Here is a 12,656-nt window from a genome sequence, read left to right as displayed (position 1 = left end):
AGATGGTGAAGGACCTTCTTTTTATGAGTTTTCTTCAATTATTTTATATAGTGTTTGCATTTCAATCTTCCGCAGGAGCAATTGAAATCAATTATTATTGATTTCTCCGTCTATAGTTCTCTTACAAACGGAGGAGATGCCGGTTTTTACTGATTCCAATTTTTTTTCATATCTTTGTCAGCAGTGCTTCGTCTGTGGTATTCCTGCTTAAGATTAAGATATCCTCGAAGTGTTTAGCCTTGTATTATCTTGATTATTAGTATGATGCACGTGTGTGACGAGCATTATTACGAATAAAAATTTTCGCAGTCGGTAGGACTCGAACCTACGCTCCCAGAGGGAATCTGATTTCTAGTCAGACGCCTTAACCACTCGGCCACGACTGCTTGAAGACCAGTGATTGCTAAAACCAGTTATCAGCCTAGTACATAATCTGAGCTGTCACTACAGGCAAGGAACGAGGAACTTAACTCGCGCAGGGAGGCCCTGTACAACGAGAAGGCTTTGGCGTTTTGTCTGCGTTGGTGGGGTGGTGTCTGGTGGGGGGAGTGGAGGAGGGGGGAGGGAGAGAAGTGAGCGGCTCAGCTGAGTGGGGACCGTTGTGTGCTGTGGAGGGGAGGGAGGCCGCCGCGTTGCCTGCCGCTGGCTAGTGCGTGCGTGCAGTTGGCAGACGTGCGCCCCACGCCGGTGTTAAATATTTTGACCGCTGCGGTGTCTGCGGCGGCGGCTGCACGCCGGCAGTCCGCCTTTGACGCTGAGCAGGCGAGGAGCCCGAGGCACCGTCACGTGGCGCGCACGTGCCTGCCGTCGCCCGCTTCCACTGCAGCCACCCGCGCCGGCCGCCAAGAAAAAAGGTAGCGAAGGAAGTGCTCACTTCCGGCGGGGCCGGGAGCATCGCCGCTCTGCCTGCCTTCCCGACTCGCTCGCTTTCGCCAGTGCACTGTGAGCCTCCTGCTGTGCGCCAGGGGCGCCAACTCTGCCGCGACAGCGCTCGCTGTTCTCGCAAACCGTCGAAGCCGACGCTGTGGGAGGTGGAACATTCAAGTGTTCCAGGTACCTGTTGTGCGTCCTTCGTGCTTTCCGTTAAGGCTGTGTTCTCTGTGCTAGTGCTCCGCCGACAAAGACAATTGCCCCGCGTCTTGGGTGCCATCATCGTGTTACGCACGTGTGTGTCGCAGAATTTTGTGTCGTTCCACAATTTGGAGGCCATTAATATCATCAGTGCGGGAGACGACAAAGATTTTCAGCGGTGGACTGCAGTGGATAGTTTTCTGCATGTAGTCCCCATCACTTCAGCATCATCATCAGTACGCAGTTAAAACAGTGAGTAAAGCATCGTTTTATTTTCTGTTAGTGAGTAAAGCAATTAATACTCGAATTACAACTTGTCTCGTGATTCTCGAATTGTTTTAAGCAAGCACAGAGACTCTGAAGTGTTACAGTCAACCTTAGTGTTTTAGCAGTTCTGCAGTTTCATCTTCAGGGTCTGTTGCTCATTGTATTGAAACTACGCCCACACGCATTACTGAATTAAACGTTCTCGGTGCACTTGTCGCATTAAAGTTCCATACATTGTTTTATGCAGAATTGTCACAGCAAGGACATCGAGACCATTTTACAGTGAAGCGACATCTTCGTAGTTCTACAGTACCTTTATGATTTTTTTAAACTATTTTTCCGCTGGCCAAATTTCGAGACACACACAATGGCTGTTTAAATGCACTCAATGTATTGTAACAAGTGCAGCTAGAGCAGTGCGGTGAAAATAAAGGGAGTTATATTGATCCTGGCGAGTTACGCATATAATTAGGAGACGGGGAACATATTTCGTTACTTACACCTCATGTAATCCGGAAGTCTTCAGTAGCCTATGGTATTTTAAGAGGATCCATTGTACATGAATGTGGATACAGTTCTGTATGTTCCATGCTGGTATGTGCACAACACACACACACACACACACACACACACAAGTAAAGATAAAAAAATATTCAATTCACGCGCTACGTTTGGAGATGACAGTTCACCGCATCAAGATCTTTGACACGTTCGCTTCAACTGTGAAAAAATACACCAGTATGTGGCCTCTTGGTTGCAGTTTGAATACGAGCCATTCACCAGTTAAACAATACAGTCAGAATATGTAAGGAGTAACGATTCAGATGCGCAAATAGAATGTTTGCCGCCAATGTATACTGCCTTCAAAGTCACTTGACTTATTTGCCTATTTTTGTTAAATTTTTTTTAAAGGCTTTTCCTTCTTTGATGAACATAGATCTGATTTCGTAACACTAGCTGTTATTCACCATTCCTGCACTAATAAATGAATGAGTTAAAACGGAAACAATACTTTTGCTATAAAAGTTGCGGCCTTAGCACAAAATGTGAGGAAAAGCGTTATACGTTAAGTCACGTTCCGGTTCCGGTTTGATGCTAATGAACAGGCGCAGTACTCAATCCTGCTCTTACAGTTTAACCACAGTTGCAGGTTCAACGTTGGCAATAGATAAAATAAAAATCTGTCGTTCTCTGCTTCGTACGTGTGCAGCGCGACAGGCTCAAATGTTGTACGATTGCGGCATCTGTCTGGAGAAAAGTAATAACTTTGAATGTTCGTGTTAACATCTTCAGGCTCACATTGCTACCATATACTCAAGTGATCCTCGTGGATTCAGTGCTGTGAATTCCCCACAGAATATGCTTACAGAAATTTTAGTGTGCTCCAGGAATGCCGTATTTCAATGTAACGTGCGAGGTATACAGTGTTAACACAGGTGGCGCATGCGGTTTGTAAGTGACGTCACCGGCCATAACCGTAAGTGTGCCAAGTATAGCTCGCTTGCTTGGTTTGGTGATGCTAATGGTCGCCGTAATCGTTACCTATGTGATGCGAATATACATTATACCTGCAGCTGCTAAGTACGAAGTTCCAGGTATCTTTCTTGGATTTTATAGGACTCCGTCTTAAATTGCGTGTGCTGCTGCTTGAAATGAAGTTGTGTTACATTATGACGCTGAATGGCTACCATATCTTACTTTTCTTTTTCGTTACTTTTGCCACTATGAATTCGCACTTTTATTGACTTTTATTATCAGAAGTCTTCGAGCTCCGTGCGACCTGATCGCTACTAAATCTTGAGCCTCATAACACCGATGAGCCAAAACATTATAACCATCTGCTCAATAGCTTGTTTGTCCGTCTTTGGAACTAAATACATCACTGATTCAGCGTATCAGGGATCCGACAGTTTGTTGGTAGGTTTGCAGAGGTGTGTAGCGCTAGATGTCTAAGCACAGATCATGTAATTCGCGCAAATAACAGGCCGCTGATTTGCGTACGTGGTGACGGCACCCCATAGCGACCCAGATGGGTTCCGTAGAATTTAGGTAAAGCGAATTTGGTCACCGTGACATCAACGTTAGTTCAATATAATGCCCTTCAGACTACTGTAGCACGGTTCTGACTGCGAGACACGGACCATTACGAGGTGCATTCAAGTTCTAAGGCCTCCGATTTTCTTTCTAATTAACTACTCACCCGAAATCGATGAAACTGGCGTTACTTCTCGACGTAATCGCCCAGCAGACGTACACATTTTTTACAACGCTGACGCCATGATTCCATGGCAGCGGCGAAGGCTTCTTTAGGAGTCTGTTTTGACCACTGGAAAATCTCTGAGGCAATAGCAGCACAACTGGTGAATGTGCGGCCACGGTGAGTGTCTTTCATTGTTGGAAAGAGCCAAAAGTCACTAGGAGCCAGGTCAGGTGAGTAGGGAGCATGAGGAATCACTTCAAAGTTGTTATCAAGAAGAAACTGTAGCGTAACGTTAGCTCGATGTGCGGGTGCGTTGTCTTGGTGAAACAGCACACGCGCAGCCCTTCCCGGACGTTTTTGTTGCAGTGCAGGAAGGAATTTGTTCTTCAAAACATTTTCGTAGGATGCACCTGTTACCGTAATGCCCTTTGGAACGCAATGGGTAAGGATTACGCCCTCGGTGTCCCAGAACATGGACACCATCATTTTTTCAGCACTGGCGATTACCCGAAATTTTTTTGGTGGCGGTGAATCTGTGTGCTTCCATTGAGCTGACTGGCGCTTTGTTTCTGGATTGAAAAATGGCATCCACGTCTCATCCATTGTCACAACCGACGAAAAGAAAGTCCCATTCATGCTGTCGTTGCGCGTCAACATTGCTTGGCAACATGCCACACGGGCAGCCATGTGGTCGTCCGTCAGCATTCGTGGCACCCACCTGGATGACACTTTTCGCATTTTCAGGTCGTCATGCAGGATTGTGTGCACAGAACCCACAGAAATGCCAACTCTGGAGACGATCTGTTCAACACTCATTCGGCGATCCCCCAAAACAATTCTCTCCACTTTCTCGATCGTGTCGTCAGACCGGCTTGTGCGAGCCCGAGGTTGTTTCAGTTTGTTTTCACACGATGTTCTGCCTTCATTAAACTGTCGCACCCACGAACGCACTTTCGACACATCCATAACTCCATCAGCACATGTCTCCTTGTGTCGATGAATTTAAATTGGTTTCACACCACGCAAATTCAGGAAACGAATGATTGCACGCTGTTCAAGTAAGGAAAACGTCGCCATTTTAAGTATTTAAAACAGTTCTCATTCTCGCCGCTGGCCGTAAAATTCCATCTGCCGTACGGTGCTGCCATCTCTGGGACGTATTGACAATGAACGCGGCCTCATTTTAAAACAATGCGCATCTTTCTATCTCTTTCGAGTCTGGAGAAAAAAAATCTGAGGCCTTAGAACTTGAATGCACCTCGTATATTGCTGAAAGATGACATCGCCGTCGGGCAAGACGTCAAGCATGAAGGGATGGAGGTGGTTCGCAGCTGCCAGCGTGTCTTCGGTTACTACTGCAGGTCCGATGCAAGCACAGGAGGATGTCTCCCATAGCACAACATAGCTCCCACTGGCCTATGCCCGTGGCGCATTGCACGTTTCGAGTCGCTGTTCGCCCCCATGACGGCGTTCGTTTAGACGACCATCGACCTATTGTAGCAAAAATGTGATTCACCCGAAGAACCGACACGTATGCGTTGATCGACTGTCGAATCCCGATGATCCTGCGCCCACTGCAATCGTAATTGACGATGTCATTGGGTAAACATGTGAACACTTAGGGGTGGTCGATTGCGGAGCTCCGTGTTCAACAATGTACGATGAACGGTGTGTTCGGAAACACTTGTGCGTGCACCAGCATTGTGCTCTTTCGGCAGAAATGCCACAGATAATCATCTAGCCTACTTCACAGAGCAGACAAGCCTCCGAACCCTACGTTCTGTGAAGACTAGTGGACGTTCAACCATTTAGCGCAGAAGGCTGCCCAAATCATAACCGAAATTTCTGCTTATTCTTACCTGCTGCTCTGCTCTCAGATCTTGCAATAATACTGAAATCCACCCGGCTCATCTGAACTAAATTTCTTCTCATCACTGAAGATCACTTTATGCTATTCTAAAGTCCATAACATATGTTCTTCAGCAAACTCCTAATCAGCCTTTTTAAGTTTCGGTGTTAGAACAGATTTCTGCAGTCGTTTCTTGAAAGCAAAATTTTTGTCAGTTGCTGGCAACTGTAAATGAGCAACAAGCTGAGAATAATTACGGTTTGTAGTCCTTGATTTGCGGAAAAGAACCGCTTTGACGCCTCAGATAATTTTATACATTGCCCATATTTTCCGTTCTGTCCATTTCATATGCCCAATCTAACGAAATTATCAATCACTGTACTTGAAAGGTTCAACTTCTTGGCGATTTGCCGATTAGTGTTCTATTTCCTTGTACGCACTGATTTTTGCTTTTTCATCATACGATAACTGTTCTCCCAGTGGCATCGTCACAGTCGTGGTTTATCTACACTACGTAGACTGTCACTAATGGTGTTTATTTCCTATTTGCCGTAAAGGCACATACGCAGACACTAACATCGCCCAGAGCCGACTGCCTTTATGCCAAAGACTGCGTTTTAATATGAAATAGGAAACGTGTTGCCCTTCTTTGAACTTCGTCGGTACACTCCGTTAATCCTATCTGGTAAGCACCCCACAACATGCAGCAGTGCTCCAAAACAGGACGGAAAAGCGTTGTATAGGCGGTCTTTTTAGTAGATCTGTTGAATCTTTTAAGTACTCTGCGAATAAAGCTCAGTCTCTGGTTCATCTTCACCACAATACTTTGTGTGTTGTTTCCAGTTTAAGTTGTTCGTAATTGTGTTTCTTAGGTACTTAGTTGCATTTACAGGCTTTACGTTTGATTGATTTATCGTGTAACCAATGTTTAACGGATTCCTTTTGGCACTCATGGGGATAACCTCACACTTTTCGTTATTTAGGGTCAATTGCCAGTTTTCGTACCCTGCAGATATCTTATCTAAATCGTTTTGCAATTCCTTTTGATCTTCCTAAGACTTTACTAGTCATCTGCAAACAACATAAGACGGTTGCTCAGATTGTCTCCTAAATCGTTGATATAGATAAGGGACAACAGAAGGCCTATAACACTACCGTGGGGAAAGCCAAAAATCACTTCTGCGTTAATCGAAGATTTTCCGTCAGTTACTACGAACTGTGACCCCTCTAACAGGAAATCATGAATCCAATCGCACAACTGAGACGATATTGCATAACCATGCAATTTGATTACTAGTTGCTTGTGAGGTACGGTGTCAAAGGCCTTCTGGAAATCTAGAAATGGGGAATCAGTTTGAAATCATTTGTAGACAGCACTCGACGCTTCGTGTTAGTAATGAGCTAGTTGACTTTCACAAGAACGATGTTTTCTATATTCGTGTTGAGTATTTGTTAGTAGACCGTTCAAACACAATATATGCTCGAAAATATCGACGATAATGATATGGACCTCTAATTTTAGTTGATTACTCCTATTGCATTTCTTGAATATCAGTGTGAGTTGTGCAACTTCCCAGTCGTTGGGTACGGATCTATCTCGAGCGAGCGGTTGTATATGATTAAGTACGGAGCTATTGCATCAGCATTCTCAGAAAGGAATGTATTTGGTATACAACCTGCACCTAAAGACTGGCTTTTATTACATGATTCAAGCTACTTCACTACTGCGAGGACATCTACTTCTAAGTTACTATTGTTGGCAGCTGTTCTTGTCTCTTCCACGCCCGGGTTCCCGGGTTCGATTCCCGGCGGGGTTAGGGATTTTCTCTGCCTCGTGATGACTGGGTGTTGTGTGATGTCCTTAGGTTAGTTAGGTTTAAGTAGTTCTAAGTTCTAGGGGACTGATAACCATAGATGTTAAGTCCCATAGTGCTCAGAGCAATGTTCTTGTCTCGAATTCTGGAATGTTTGATTCATCTTCTTTGGTGAAGGATTATCGGAAGGCTGTGTTTAGTAATTGTGCTTCAGCAGCACTGTTATCGATAGTATTTCCATTGGTATTGCGCAGAGAAGGCATTGATTGTGTTGCCGCTAGCATACTTTACATACGACCAGAGCCTCTTTGGATTTTTTGCCTAAATCACTTACGGCGAATGCCAGTGCATGGTTATTGAGCAAGGGCATTGCCGAATCCAGTTCCATTTTTATTTGCGCCTCTGTGTCGCCTGTAATTGTGTCTCTAGAGAGAGGGCGTGAAACAAATTTTCCTCCATTCCTTACGAAAAATTCTTGGCTCTACACAACTAAATAGTTAAATAAAATGTTATGTGATAATGTATGCTTCAATGATTCCACATACGTTTCGAGCAACGTTGGGCTCCAAGTGAAAGCAAGGCCAGCTTTTTCTCACCAGCAGCCATTTGACAAGCACGTTTTATAAACGAGTGATCACTCGCTGTTGATAGGAAGTGTTTTATTTTCTTGCACATCTGTGTCTGTACTCAGCAAACCTATGTGACATACATGGCAGAGGGTGCTAAACACTGTATCTGTTATTAGGGCTCCTTCCTGTTCGATTCGCGTATGGATTGCGATCAGAATGTGTGCTTAATGGCTCCTGTTTGCGTTGTAAATAGCCGTTCCGGATTGTAGGGAAGCGATGCTTTAAGTGACTGAAGTGTAGTGTGCGATCAAAAAGTTTCCATCTGAGGGCGTTGCTGCAGCGTATATGCACCGTAGCGCGACTCCGGTACGGGTACATACACTGAAGAGCCAAAGAAACTGGTACACCTGCCTAATATCGTGTAGGGCCCCCGCGAGCTTGCAGAAGGGTCGCAACAAGACGCAACTAGTGTCTGAAGTAGTGCTGGAGGGAATTTACACCATTCATCCTGCAGGGCTGTCCATAAATCCATAAGGGAACGAGGGTGTGGAGATCTCTTTTGAACAGCACGTTGCAAGGCATCCTAGATATGGTGAGTAATGTTCATGTCTGGAGATGTTGGTGGCGAAGTGTTTAAACTCAGAACAGTGTACCTGGAGCCACTCTGTAGCAATTCTGGACTTTTGGGGTGCCGTATTGTCCTGCTGGAATTGCCCGAGTGCGTCGGAATGCACAGTGAACATGGTTGGTTGATGGTGATCAGACAGGATGTTTACGAACAGGATGTCGTATCTAGACGTATCAGGGGTCCCATATCACTCCAACTGAATGCGTCCCACACCATTACAGAGCCTCCACCAGACTGAACATTCCTCTGCTGAAATGCAGGGTCCGTACAAGTCCATCAGTTCTATACAATTTGAAACGACACTCGTCCGACCAGGCAGCATGTTTCCAGTCACCAACTGCCCAATGTCGCCGTTGGGCCCTGGCGAGACATAAAGCTGTGTGTCAAGCAGTCATCAAGGGTACACGAGTGAGCCTTCTGCTGCGAAGGCACATGTCGAAGATGTTTCGTTGAATCATTTGAACGCTGACACCTTTTGATGGCCCAGCATTGAAATCTGAAGCAAATTGCGGAATGGTTGCACTTCTGTCTCGTTGAACGATTCTCTTCAGTCGTCGTCGGTTCCGTTCTTGCATGATGTTTTTCCGGCCTCACTGATGTCGAAGATCTGATATTTTACCGGATTCCTGATATTAACGGAAATGGTCGTACCGGAAAATTCTCACTTCATCACGACCTGAGAAATTCTGTGTCCCATCGCTCGTGCGCCGACTATAACATCGCGTTCAAGCCGCGCGGTTTGAGGCGCCCTGCACGGATTGCGCAGCCCCTCCCGCCTGAGGTTCGAGTCCTCCCTCAGGCATGGGCATGTTGTTCGTAGCTTAAGTTAATTTAAATAGTATTGTAAGTCTAGGGATCGATGACCTCAACAGTGTGGTCCATTTTCACACACGCACACACACACACACACACACACACACACACACACACATCTCGTGGTCGTGCGGTAGCGTTCTCGCTTCCCACGCCCGGGTTCTCGGGTTCGATTCCCGGCCGGGTCAGGGATTTTCTCTGCCTCGTGATGGCTGGGTGTTGTGTGCTGTCCTTAGGTTAGTTAGGTTTAAGTAGTTCTAAGTTCTAGGGGACTGATGACCATAGATGTTAAGTCCCATAGTGCCCAGAGCCATTTGAACCATTTTGAACACACACACACACACACACACACACACACACATACACACACACACACACACACACACACACACACACACACACACACACACATTCAAACTCAATTAAACCTTGATAACCTGCCATTGTAACCGATCTAACAATTGCGCCAGTCACTTGTTGTCTTACATAGGCGTTACCGACCACAGCGCCGTATTCTACTTTTTTACATACCTCAGAATTTGAATGCGCATACCTATACCAGTTTCTTTGGCCCTTCGGTGTATAAGCACTGACAGGTAGGCAAGTGATCAGTGCCTGCCTGTGCCTGCGGTAAATGCAGAAACGTGAACTATAGCGACGTTATTGCCAAATGCGTCCAAACAGGACCATGTGCTGTTACGCATTTATTAATTGAAGATATAAAGTCTGTAAATGAGTCCGCAATGATTTTTGGCGCTTTATTTTCACGAGTCCGTCTTGATCGCACATATTTCTTACACTTTATTACCGGTTTCGGCATAGTACCATCCACAGATCTCTTACAGAGATAATTATTGTGTAAGCGAGAGGTTCAATAAGTTAACGCTAAATCTAACAAGTCTTAGTGATATATAAAATAATAAAATGTTTATAACCACGTATAGCAGCCATATACACGATTCAAGTATTCTGATGTAAATCATCTTAAAGTTAAACATGTGAGTACATGGTACGTGCTGGTAATACTCAGATTGCGTCTGGTATTTATACAAGAGACTAATGCCAACAGAGGGCACTTTAGCCAGATCGCATATTAAACCAATGTCGCCAATGTGATAATTAAATTGGAGTATGCACAGTCATTAGTTAAAAATTTCTTAAAATTACTTCCCATAGTATTTCTTGGCTATCGAAGGACAACTCCGGTAGACATTGTGGTTTATACCCCGTAAAAAAGTCTGAATAAAAATGGAATGCCAGATCTAATTTTACCTCAGAATGCTAATTGTTCGGAGGTGCGATGAATCTCAAAGGGTACAGAGAGAGTAAAAATGATACTTAGTTTGCTGTTGAGACAGGATTCAAGCAAAACTTCACAATGGACCCGAATCTGCGCCTTGTTAGCTGCTAAATTTCTTGTTATGATGAAACCACTCGCAGGGATCGCCGTGGGAAAGCGATAAGTTGGACGATGCAGAACCGTGTTAATATGCTGTACAATGCGACGAAATACGCCGCAGTGTACAACAAGAATAATCGGACTTGATATACAAAATAATGTAGACTGTTGATTCTAATTGAAAGGATGCAAATTTGCGTGTGATAGCACGCTGATGGCGCATAATTGACGCGTCACAAAACTTTCGCTTCCCTGTGGAATTAAACTCCTAAGAGATAAAATAAATCTGTACAGGTAATTAGAGGTGGTTAAGATACAAGTTCAGTAAGGTAACAACTCATTATAACCCAATATTAACATTATTTTTCACAATTACCTTACAGGTGTAAAAATAGTGAACTTGCGTTTATAGAGATAGAAGAAGTGGGTAGCAAGAAGCACTCTAAGACAGCCTCCTCTGTTTTATACAGTAGAACAACGTAGTAATTGCATCGACCCTAGCGGAATGAGTCCAACGATATACATATTTCTTAGAAAGCTACTTAATTCCAAGACAAAATTTAATTTGTTACAACATCTGTCGGAAAATGAAGAATGTGTACGGCGCAGCATGTCTGTCGGGAACCACTGTTGTTGAACTACGAGGGGTGCTCCTGCTGCATGATAACGCACGCCCCAATATCGCAAATATCATAAGGATAAGGCAGAAGTTATGCCAACTCAAGAGGGCGACACTCTAAGACCTACCCTATAGTTCTGATCTCTCCCCATGCAGTTATCACGGCTTCGGACCCTTAAAAAAGGCCTTGAAGGATCGACATTCCTAGTCGGACGAGAATGTGCAGCAGGCAGTTACAGACTTATGCAGCAGGACACGGCGTCATACCAGGCAGGTATCTCCTACTTAGTACGTAGGTGGGATGACTGCCTCAGTGCTTATGGTGCTTTTTCCTGGCTGGATCATTATACAGGGTGTCCCAGCTATTTTGTCCACCCAAAATATCTCTGGAACAATAACAGATATTGGAAAACTACTTTCAACGGTATCAATGTAGGGCTGGGGCCCATGAATGTACATATTTGGAAACATTCTAAAACGAAAGCATATGTGTTTTTTAACACAAACTTATGTTTTTTTTAAATGGACCTCCTATATTTTTTCTTCAGCAATCCATAGCATGACAGAGCACATACACAATGGCGTTGATTGCATCGCAATATTCCCATTACATCCCGAGATATTGAGACGCAAAGTTGACACTTGAAACACCCGACATCCGCTGTTGCGCACGTCCTGAGGCTCAGGCGTGAACCCCATGCTGCCCGTAATCGTGATGTGATTGACATGTGTAATCACACCTCCATACTTATCAAGAGGTCCGAAACAACGGTAAAACTTTTAGTCCACTTGCTCGTTTCACTAAAACCATCAACATGGATTTTACTATTACGAGTGAATGATTAACTGTCACTTGCGCTAGATCTACAGTAAAGTAAAGTTTTAACGTTGAACGGCATTACCTTCCTAGTAACGGATTAACGATAAGCGAAGTTAACTTCGTGACTAACGTTGCGGTACACAGATATTTTACAAAACCGCATCACCCCTAGCCTATGGGATAAATACCTGCTGGAATGTACGACGTTAATGCAGGATGGCAGCAGACCGTATTATTCGTTTCGGACCTCTTGATAAGTATGGAAGTGTGATTACGCATGTCAATCACATCGCGATTACGGGCAGCATGGGGTTCACGCCTGAGCCTCAGGACGTGCGCTAGCAGCGCATGTCGGGTGTTTCAAGCGTCAGCTTCGGGTCTTAATATCTCGGGATGTAATGGGAATATTGCGAAGCAATCAACACCATTGTGTATGTGCTCTGTCATGCTATGGATTGCTGAAGAAAAAATATAGGAGGTCCATTTAAAAAAACATAAGTTTGTGTTAAAAAACACATATGCTTTCGTTTTAGAATGTTTCCAAATATGTACATTCATGGGCCCCAGCCCTACATTGATACCGGTGAAAGTCGTTTTCCAATAGCTG

The 12,656-nt window shown here is 44.6% G+C and overlaps 1 long non-coding RNA gene and 1 other non-coding gene across 2 annotated transcripts in view; one reads left to right on the top strand and one right to left on the bottom strand.

Moving 5' to 3' along the window:
- Positions 1 to 304: 304 nt before the first annotated feature.
- Trnas-aga (transfer RNA serine (anticodon AGA)) lies at positions 305 to 386 on the bottom strand. The gene has a single exon. It is a non-coding gene; the product is annotated as a tRNA-Ser (tRNA).
- Positions 387 to 759: 373 nt separating this feature from the next.
- The window catches only part of LOC126101627 (uncharacterized), a 327,166-nt gene continuing 315,269 nt past the window's right edge, over positions 760 to 12,656 (top strand). Inside the window, exon 1 of the long non-coding RNA XR_007522360.1 lies at positions 760 to 1,323. This is a non-coding gene — a long non-coding RNA (uncharacterized LOC126101627). The remainder of the gene's footprint in view (positions 1,324 to 12,656) is intronic.

This window comes from Schistocerca cancellata, chromosome 9 (genome assembly GCF_023864275.1).
Source record: "Schistocerca cancellata isolate TAMUIC-IGC-003103 chromosome 9, iqSchCanc2.1, whole genome shotgun sequence".
In the NCBI taxonomy this organism is placed as follows: Eukaryota; Metazoa; Arthropoda; class Insecta; order Orthoptera; family Acrididae; genus Schistocerca; species Schistocerca cancellata.
The sequence above is the reverse complement of the archived record's forward strand: the minus strand, read 5'-3'. Positions and strand labels throughout refer to the sequence as shown.